This window comes from Callospermophilus lateralis, chromosome 8 (genome assembly GCF_048772815.1).
Source record: "Callospermophilus lateralis isolate mCalLat2 chromosome 8, mCalLat2.hap1, whole genome shotgun sequence".
NCBI lineage: Eukaryota > Metazoa > Chordata > Mammalia > Rodentia > Sciuridae > Callospermophilus > Callospermophilus lateralis.
The window spans coordinates 133,874,435-133,884,627 of NC_135312.1; the positions used below are offsets into that span (position 1 = coordinate 133,874,435).

Sequence of the window (10,193 nt, forward strand, 5' to 3'; positions counted from 1 at the left end):
TTTTGCAATGAGATTGCAGACCTCCAGGCACAGCTTGGGACTCGGGCCTGCTTCAGGCTGGACTGCATGCAGAGCCCAGGAGGCCTGTCCACCCACCCTTGCAGCCTTCTGTTGGCTCAGAGCTTTTGATCTCACCATGACAATGTGAACTTCTCTTTCTGCAAACCACTAGGGACAGACCTACCTCGGTCTGGTGGTTGCTGGCTTCCCAAGTTCTTGTTGCCTGTTTTGCTTCTGGAATTTTGTTTTATCCTAGTGTAGTAAAGGATAAAGAAGGTGAGTGACACAACCTTGCTCTTTCACATAAGACAACTCAAAAAAGGAAGCCCTTCCAAAGTACCCTGTATCTGTCCTATTCTTTAAGAGGGACAAGAAGGTTCTTTGTAAACGTGACAATGAGATAGGCTTTGGGAGAAGCTGTGATCTGTAGTTCTCCCCGGACTCCCAAAGAATCCCACCACCATTTCCCGCCCTTTGTCTGAGACTGGCTAAATATGATGGACATCCAGCAAGCATAATTCATTTTGAAAATAGATGCCTTATCTTTATTGTCTATTGTGTGAGAGATTTCACACTTAAATGTGAACAGCAGCAGGAAAACAAACATAACGGCTCCACTTTCTCAGTTTCTTCTATTTTGGATTGGAGTTGCTGAGTTGGGTTGTGGGTATGTCCAATCATTCAGACAAAGCAACACTTGGTGTTTTATAGCTATTTCCCCACCCCCCTCTGTAATCAGCTTCTGTGGATTTTAAATAACAGCATTCAACCTTGTGTTCTTATGTTAATTTTAGAGATAATCAGTAGTGAGGTTTCATTCCCATTATGTGTCCACCAGGAAGAAGTCTACAAAGTTTATTAGACCAAAGGGTCATGCAAAGAGAAAATAGTGTTTTGTTTTGGATAAGAGCCGTGTGTTATCATAAGAAGAGCTTGTCACATACTGAAGTTGGTGTATTTAATAGCAATAATAAATATGGTGGTAAGTCAGTGTTGAATTCATAATTTAATAGTGGTAATTATGTACCCACAAATCTCCTACAAACTAGGCTGGTACTTTCAGTTCAGGCACTCACACATGGATCACTAAATGACTGTTGGTTTTCACATATTTCACCAGAGAAGTGTTTTTATTCCAATGCTGTATGGTGTCAAGTCAAAAGTCTTTTTTCAGGGTAACTTTTATTCAAAGGAAACTTTAGTAAATAGGTTTTATGAGAATGTTACAAGGCCAGATGTATTTATAGCTCTGAACTGAGACCAAATTAAAGAGCTATAATGATCACATAAGTGAAAAAACATGATTGTACCATCTTCATGGCTTTCATCAAAGCACTTTCTCCCCTAATACTGTAGCTTTTATGCCTTACTTCTGAAGAACTTTTGAGGAATGTGAGGGAAAAGATAGTAATGAGTGTTCCTGATGGGTCATTTATGTCTTGGAATTCAAGACATTGTAAGAAAGGAAAGGAGGAGGATATGTAACACTGCTTTTGATTTTTTTATGCCCTTTATTTTGAAATGACTTCAAACTGTGCTGGGTATGGAGCTCAGTGGTAGAGCGTTGCCTAGCATGTGTGGGGCCCTGGGTTCGAATCCCCAGCACCATAAAATAAAAAATTAAAATAAACATTTAAATACTTTCAATCCCTTGCACGGACTGTACAAAGAACCCTTCCCTGTTATTAGCATTCTCCTCATCTGCTGGTTCTCCACCGGTTTCCATCTGTCCCCTACCTATCCTCCATTTTCCATCTGTTCTATAGTCTTCTTTCTTCTATTCCCATTGGAAAGGATCTTGCAGATGGGATGCTCTGCTATTCCAAATAGTTCAGTGTGTATTTCCTGCTCATCCATAATATAGTGAATATATTCCTCAAAATTAGAAAATTACCACGGATATGAGATTACTGTACGATTCACAAACCCCACTCAGATTTCCATGATGATTTCAACAATTTATTTTATGTTGTAACAAGAGGAGGAGGAGGAAAAAAGAAAATGCCAAAGACAAGATCAGAACTTTTCTTTTGCTCCTTTCCCTTCTGCTTCAAGAGCCAGGTCAGGATCAAAGGTTCCACTTAATAACCGAGGCTCTTTATTTCCTTCAATCTGGAGCACCTCCCTTTTCTTTGCTTTTACATATTTTAGAAGTATACAAGCAAATTTTGTAGAATTTTGTATCTAGTAGAATTTCTCCCAGTACAGATTTATTTCCTTGCACATATACATTTTTGGGCAGGACCTTATAGAAGTGGTCTTTTCTTCATCGTGCATTACTTTAGGAAACACATAACTTCAATTTGTGCCGTTACTGGTCATGTTAACTTAGTGTCTGCCTGGTTTTCTACTTTATAGTTACTCAGTATTTTGTACTTATTAATAGCTAGTTAATATGCACTCTATGGAAGACACTTCAAGCATTTTTTGCCTTATCAAACTTTCATCCACTAGTTTCAGCATCTTTTGATGGATTTTGTTTGAACAAATTATAATATGGTTGTTGTACTTCATTGCTATAAAAAATACTTGATATGATCAATTTTATAGGGAGAAAAAGGTTACTTGGGTCTGTGGTTCAACACGTAGCTGCTTGGCCCCGCGCTGTTGGGCCTGTGGTGAGGGAGCACACCACCGATGGGCGAGAGTGTAGGTAAGTGCTTGGGGGCAGCCAGGAAGTGGAGAGGGAGCAGAGGCAGCATCCCGCAGCCCCTCCAGGGCTCATTCCTGCTGACCTAAAGCCTCCTGCCAGGCCGGCCTCCTCAGGGTTTCACCACCCGCCAACAGGCCATGCCAAAGACCAGCCCTTCTAACACCGGGGCTTCCAGGGGACATTTATGAAGCCAAAAACTCTAGCAGAAGCTGAATGGTGGTTTCCTGTCACTTCTGTAATCACAGCTATGGTAGTGGGTTCCCCTTGCCTGCCCACCTTCCTCCTCATTATGGCTCCCATGTGAAGTGTTCCCCCAAGAGCTCCGTGATGGAGACATGGTATCAAGGTAGCAATGCTCAGAAGTGAAATGATCCGTGATGAGGCTGTACCTGCCTTGGTGGATGGATCCACTGGATGAGTCGATAATTTAAAGGGACCACAGGTGGGTAGGGTGTGGCTGCAGGAAGTAGATCACGGGGCTGTGCCCTGGGGGGGGGGTTACATTTTATTCCGGGCCTCACCTCAGTCTGCCTCTGCTTCCCAGCTGCCCTGTGCTTCTGCTGGGGGCTCTGCCTCAGCTGGGACCAGAGCTATGGACTGGCCAGCCATGAGCTGGGCCTCTAAGACTGTGGGCTCCAAACAACTTTTCCTAAGTTCTTGTCAAGAATTCTGGTCACAGCAAAGAAAAGCTGACCGACGCCTTCCTTCCTTTTTTCCTTTCCATCTTCCTTCTCTGTCTTCACCATGTGCTTTGGACTCCTATTTTAATCGGTGGGTTAAGGTCTCATTACTTACTTTCATACTCAAAATGTTGCAGATCTGACCAATGGGCATGTCTTAAATCTCTGTCCCCAAATCTAATCTCACCTTGTATTTAACCCACTCTCTCCCTCCAGTGAGTCCTTTCTTCAAGGATCTTTGGTTCCTTTAGTGGAAGACGAGACTTGGAAGCCAGCCTCTGGGTGCCGGGGTGGGTGCTGCTCGTGTGTCACTGTTTCTTTTCCTTTTCTTCTCGGTCGACGTTGCTAGAAATGTCCGTGAACACTCAAGCAGGGGCACTTCTCTAGACGTCTATGTTGAAACCAGGAGTTCTCATAGGTTTCTCCTGTTCTAGGTCAAACATTGTATTTATTCTGGTTTTCTCCTTCTGACATGTCTACCTTTCTTCTTGGACTGGGAAAGACCTTCTCCCCTGATCTCCAAACTGTCCTTTCCCTGCACGTGCTCAGTTTCCAGCGCCACACAGCTAGCGCTTCCTCAGGCTGCCCCTGCCCACTGAATCACCTTCTGTCACATACACTTTCATGTACACTAAGGAATTCCTTTAATTAACGCCATCTGTCCGCACATTCAGTGGAAAGGCAACTCTGTCCTCAGTTTCTTGATGAACTTTGACTCTGGTTATCTCTCAGCACCCAGTACCCAGTTATTTTCTTTCTTTCTTTTTTTTAATTGTAGAAGGACACGATACCTCTATTTTGTTTGTTTAGTTTTTATTTTATTTGGTGCTGGGGATCGAATCCCGTGCCTCATGCTTGCTAGGCAAGTACTTTACCACTGAGCCACAACCGCAGCCCCCAGCCCCCAGTACCCAGTTCTTCTAGGACTCTCTCTCTTGCATATTTACTGTTGGCTGCGCATCACTCTTTACATTTTCTCTTTAAAAACATAAGCTCATTTGAGAAGACTCAATAGTATTAGATGCATTTCCTTGTCTAATATCTTTCTCCTTCCCTGGAAGGAACTGCTCTCCTGCTAGACTTCGGGCTTATTGCACTCTCCAACACAGGACGTTTTGCTACTTTTCTTCAGAGCCTCTTTTCTTAGTGGGATGCTTACCTTTGCCCTGACTATTGATTGCTCTGTTCCTGTGTCCAGGGTATCTACATGACTGACAGGTCTTCTCATCTGAGGCTATTTTTAGTGAAAATGTAAATTATTGTAAAAACCGGGAAACTTTGCTAGTGGTATGGAGTGAAGTTTAATTAAATCAGGTATGAGCATGTTGTATCCCAGGAACCTTGAGTCCTACAGTCACCTTAGTTATAAGGGTCTCCATGGTGACAGGACTGCCTTCTCCCAAGACTTTTATCTCTCCATTGTTGACAACACATTTTTTAATGGTTATCTTATCTGCTTTTTATATCTGTCCAGCTGATATATAAGTGGACAACCCCTGCCCTAACTAATTGCTTTATTGAGGTATATTTTATATAGAGTAAAATTCGCCATTTTTAGGTAAATGATCATATCCACTTTGACAAGTCAGCTGGTCCTCCAACCACCACCACAGTCGGGACGCAGAACGTTTCTGCTCGTTTCTGGTTGACCCCTCTACCTCAGGACAACCATGGATTCATTTTTTTGTCATTATAGTTTTGCCTTTTCCAGAATATCTTTTCTTTCCCCCAGAGGGGGCAGAAAAGGCAAATAGCAAATGTATTTTTAGTCAGTATTTTTTAATATATAGACTTTTGGCAATTTATAAATTTCTATTATAATAATAAATTTGATATTTTCAGCCAAGGAAACAATATGACCAAAAATTCATTCACAAATGAAAAAGCAGTGTGCTTTGCTTAGGGGTGGTCCACTTTAATGCATAATTTGCTTTTAAAAAAGGTGGTTGTTTGTCAACTGTATGACTTATATATAATTCTATTAAAAACAAGTTCTTTCAGAGAATTCAATTTAATCATCTTGTGCTTTCCTCCAGTGATTTTCTCCCAACGGTCGTAGAAGTACTCCTGATGGACAGAATTTAGTAAACTGTTGACCCGGTTGGCCTGCTCAGAGTGATAACTACCACATAGGGTTGACTCTAAGGAAACCTGACTTACAAAGCACACCCAGTTTGGAAAGTAACAGTGGCATAGTAATCAACAACAGTACTGAATGTCATTAAAAACTGATAACTTTAGGTATTTTTGTTTTGGATTTATCCAGTTTAGGTACATCCAAAATTTCTTCATAAGCTACACTCATCCTTTTTGCCCAGTGATCAACTGTGACCCTTTGATCTGAATTCTGACTTTCAGAGCCATCTTCCTGAAAGTGTTCCACAGAACCACCAACTTTGCAGCCACCATCAGCACAGAGTCCTTTAGGATTATCAGGAAAGATTGGGGCAGATGTCCCATTTCCTCACAAACAAAATACTTTGCAAAAGGAAATTCACCAAGAGCTGGGTCTGCTTGATCTTTGCACTTGGTTGTTTGTGCTCTGTGGACCCACGTCAATGGCACATTCCAGTGCCCGTACCTTGATTCTCAGAGACGGCTGGGCAATCCGCAATCCCATGGCCAGGCTTTCTACAGTGGAAGCCACCATTGCTTTTCTTTGCTGCTCGTCAAGTTAATTGCCTTCCTTCCCATCCACTGTCTCTTTAAGGCAACTGCGGCTTCCTGCCTTACTTCATGACTGGGGGCTGCTATCATCTCCCGGGGTGAACCTTCTGTGAGTTCTGTCTTAGGGCTTCCATGAGTCCATTCACACCTTCACTTAAGTACTCTTTTTCCTTTTTGTGCTCTCTGTTTTGCTTGGGGTGCATCATTTTTAAGGGGCTGTCTGTTGGCTTCAAGTTGTTGACGATTTGGTAGATTTGGGCTTGTTCCCTCCAAGGACCCCTCCTTCACGTCCTCCATGATGTTGCAGGTAAGGGTCTCTCATTATGAGTGGTAATGATTTGTGCCAGCTGATCAGGGTTGCACCAGAGGTACCGTATCTATCCCTTTACACACATGTGTGCAGAAGATCCTGCTAAGGGCAGGAGTGGATGGAGCTATTCAAGGGGAAGACCTCCTCCTCCTGGGTACACGGGAAGGAGGCGCCTCTGGGTATCAAGAAGGTGAAGTGGGAGAGCCTGGCCACACTGCCAGCACCTCAATAGCTGCGGCCTGTCCCTGGCCAGCACGGTGGGCAGGCCGCGCATCACGGTGGTTCAGCCCCACTGAAAGCAAGGACCCAGCAGCCAGGCCCGCCACCCTCAGCACTCCCCACAGAGGTCCAGCCAGGTCTGGGGAAATTGACAAGAGGTTCCCTATGATATCCAGGGACCTGGGAACTCATCTGGGGGGTGCCATGTGCAACTTCTTACCGCCCATGAATCCTCTCTTTGGTACATTTTTAAACCTCGTTTGTCTTTATTTGGGTTGGCCTGCTTATGGGCTCTGTTAATTAATTAAATTAATGATTCCGTTAATCAACCTATATATCCATTTATTTACAAAGGCAACGTTATTATTTACCTTTGTAATGAGTCTTGAAATCAAGTAGTATAAATCCGTTGACTTTGTTTTCCTGTTAGTTGTGTAATTCTTAAGCTTACATATTTTATATATTATGGTTTAGATGTTAGCTGTCCCCCAAAAGCCCATGAGCAAGACAATGCAAGAAGGTTTAGGGGGAAATGATGGTAGGAGAGCCTTGACCCAGTCACTGAATTCCTCCCTGATAGGGATTAGCTGAGTGGCAGGAAGGCAGGCAGGGCGTGGCTGGAGGAGGTGGGTCGTTCAGGAAATGCTTTCGGGGTACGTATTTTGTATCTGGCAAGTGGAGTGTCTCTCTAACTTGTGATGGACATGTTTTGAGCAGCTTTGCTCCACCACACTCTTCTGCCACCGTATTCTGCCTCTCCTTGAGCCCCGAGGAATGGAGTCGGCCTCCTGTGGAACTAAGACCTCTGAAACTGTGAGCCCTTAAATAAACCTTTCCTCCTCTAATTAGGCTTTTCAAGTCTTTTGGTCACAGCAGTGAAAAAGCTGACTAAAATAGCGTATATTATGCTATGCTTGCATCTAAGTGTGTTGACAGCGTAAATGGTACTTTCAAAGGTTATAATTTTAAGTGGTTCATCGTTACTGCATATGTATGCATATAATCCATATAGATATGTACTTGAACATACCTATCACACACATACACATACATATACAGCTGCTATTTGCGTACTTACCTGTATCTACAGTCTTGCTAAATGTACTCATTATGTCTAGTAGCAGGTTTTTTTTTTTTGTAAACTCTTAAGATATTCTGCATGGGCCACCATATATATATATTTTTTACATATTTATTAGTTCTCTCTTCAGAGTGAATCATATCCACATCAGCAAAGTCAGGTGACAAGGTCAAGAAATCCTCAAATCGATTTTGCCATTAAGAGACAAGCATAGAATAATTACATTATTAAAGAGGTTTAAACATATCTGCTATTTTTTAATTCTGGTGATATTTATGCATTCTAAGAGTGGAGAAAATTTTATTTCTTCCTTTTTCTATGTAACCTTTGGTGTTAGCGTTTCATTGCCATGACAGAATACCTGAGAAGAACAACTTAAAGGAGGTAAGATTCATCATGGCTCCTGGTCCCAGGAGTGTCGGTCCAGAGTTGCTTGTTCCCATTGCTGTGAGCCTGTCATGGGGCAGAGCGCCATGGCAGGAGGGTGTGCAGAACAAAGCTGCTCACCTCATGCAGACAGGAAGCAGAGCCAGAGAGAAGGGGGAGAGGAGTGGTCCAGGGCCAAGATGGGGTCCCCAAGAGTGTGCCCCAAGGACCACTCCTTCAAGTAGGCCCCACCTCCTCCTGTCTCCACCACCTGCTGACAGTCCATTCAGCCAGGACTCCCTCAGTGGATTAACCCATAGAGGGTCAGAGCCCTCCTGATTCACTCATTTCCAAGGCCCTGCCTCTGAACATTGGTGCAAACCTTCAACACAAGAGTCTTTGGGAACATTCCAGATCCAAACCGTAGCACTTTAAAAAATCTCTTTCAAATCCTATTATTACAGCTAATAATTACACTATGATGTTTATTAGGGATGGTAGGAAGGCATTCTTGTATTTATTTTAAAGAGAAAGATTAACTTTTCCCCTTAAGAATAATGTTACCTGGGCTGGGGATGTGGCTCAAGCGTTAGCGCGCTCGCCTGGCATGCGTGTGGCCCGGGGTTCGATCCTCAGCACCACATACAAACAAAGATGTTGTGTCTGCCAATAACTAAAAAATAAATATTAAAAAATTCTCTCTCTTTTAAAAAAAAAGGAATAATGTTATCTTAGATTTTATGCAAATATTCTTTATCAGGTCAGGGACGTTCTCTTTTGTTTCTAGTTCTTTTAGAATTTTTTTTATCATGGATTCATAATGTATTTTCCAAAAAGAATGCTTTTCTTTTTTCGCCTCTGTCATGATTATTTATTTTTTCTTCTACAATATTTTTATTTGACACATGACAGTTAGATTTTCAAATGTTGGCCCAGTCTTGCTATTCCCAGTACAGTGTCTGCATGGTCATGATATGTTCTTATTTTTATATGTTGCTGAATTTGATTTGCTAGTATTTTCATGATCACAATGGATAATTGTCAGTAATTTTATTGTAAATTCTTTGTTGGGTTTTGGTCAGGGTGATATTTTCTTTCACATAAGATGAAAAGTCTTGCCTCTTTCTCTTATTTTCTAGAAGAATCTCGGTGGATTGCTATTATTTCTTCCTTGAGTGTTTGATAGACTTTGCTAGGTAAGCCCTCTGGGCCTAGGGCATTTGATCTCTCTTGGCTATGAACCTATATGACAAATAGCGAAGTTCAAAGAAGCTTAGAGAGTCCCCCACCTTTCCCTACATTCCAGCTTGTCAGGTAGGAGTATTGCTTGGATACCCTGTGCTTCCATCTGCTGGGCTCTGAGATGCTATGTATGTAACTTTCTCAAATTATCTTTTAGCCATTTCCTTGATTGTGCCTGGCAGCTGGGTACCCGCAGGTTTCTGCTTATTATCTAGTACTTCTAAATTTAAGGTGGCTCTGTCAATTTGTGAGGTCAAGCAAATTGTTCACAAAGACAAGTTGATTGTAATAGAGAAGGTTTTAACTGCTGGACTTCGGTTGGTTCCCTTTCAGTGTGCCACCTCATAGTCTAAGAGCTACCTGATATGAATTAAGCATTTGCTTCTCTTTGCTTGAATTATGTTTAGATTTTGAGGACATTTAAGTATTTAATTTTAAAAAGCTGCATTTTAAAATTACACCTACACCTGACTTTTAAGTGAGACTTACTATGTGTATATTAGCTGATATAGCCAATTTTCCAAAGAAATTAAACTCTCAGGAGAGATAATTAGGAGTCCAAGTTCACTTGGATGAAACCCAAACTCTTGAATCTTTAATGATTAAAAACGGTCTTTTAAGATCCTTTTTCACCAGGCCTTGCTGGTGCATGCCCGTAATCCCAGTGGCTCTGGAGGCTGAGACAGAAGGATCACAAGTTCAAAGTCGGCTTCAGCAATGTAGGGAGGTCCTACACAACTTGGCAATACCCCATCACAAAATAAAAAGGCCTGGGATATGGCTCCGTGGCTGAGCACTCCTGGGTTCAATCCCTGGTACAAAAAAAAACAAAACCCCCCAAAACCCCAAAAAAACCCACGCACAGGTTTCTCTGGAGGTTTGAGATGCAGTGGTCATAACTAATTGCACGAAGTGGCAGCATAAGGGCTCCGGGGCACTGAATGGATGTTAGAATAAACTGAACCTTTAGCTCCC

The 10,193-nt window shown here is 42.3% G+C and overlaps 1 pseudogene; it reads right to left on the reverse strand.

Moving 5' to 3' along the window:
* Positions 1-5,554: 5,554 nt before the first annotated feature.
* LOC143405802 (zinc finger CCHC domain-containing protein 9 pseudogene) lies at positions 5,555-7,638 on the reverse strand (annotated as a pseudogene).
* Between the last annotated feature and the right edge of the window lie 2,555 nt (positions 7,639-10,193).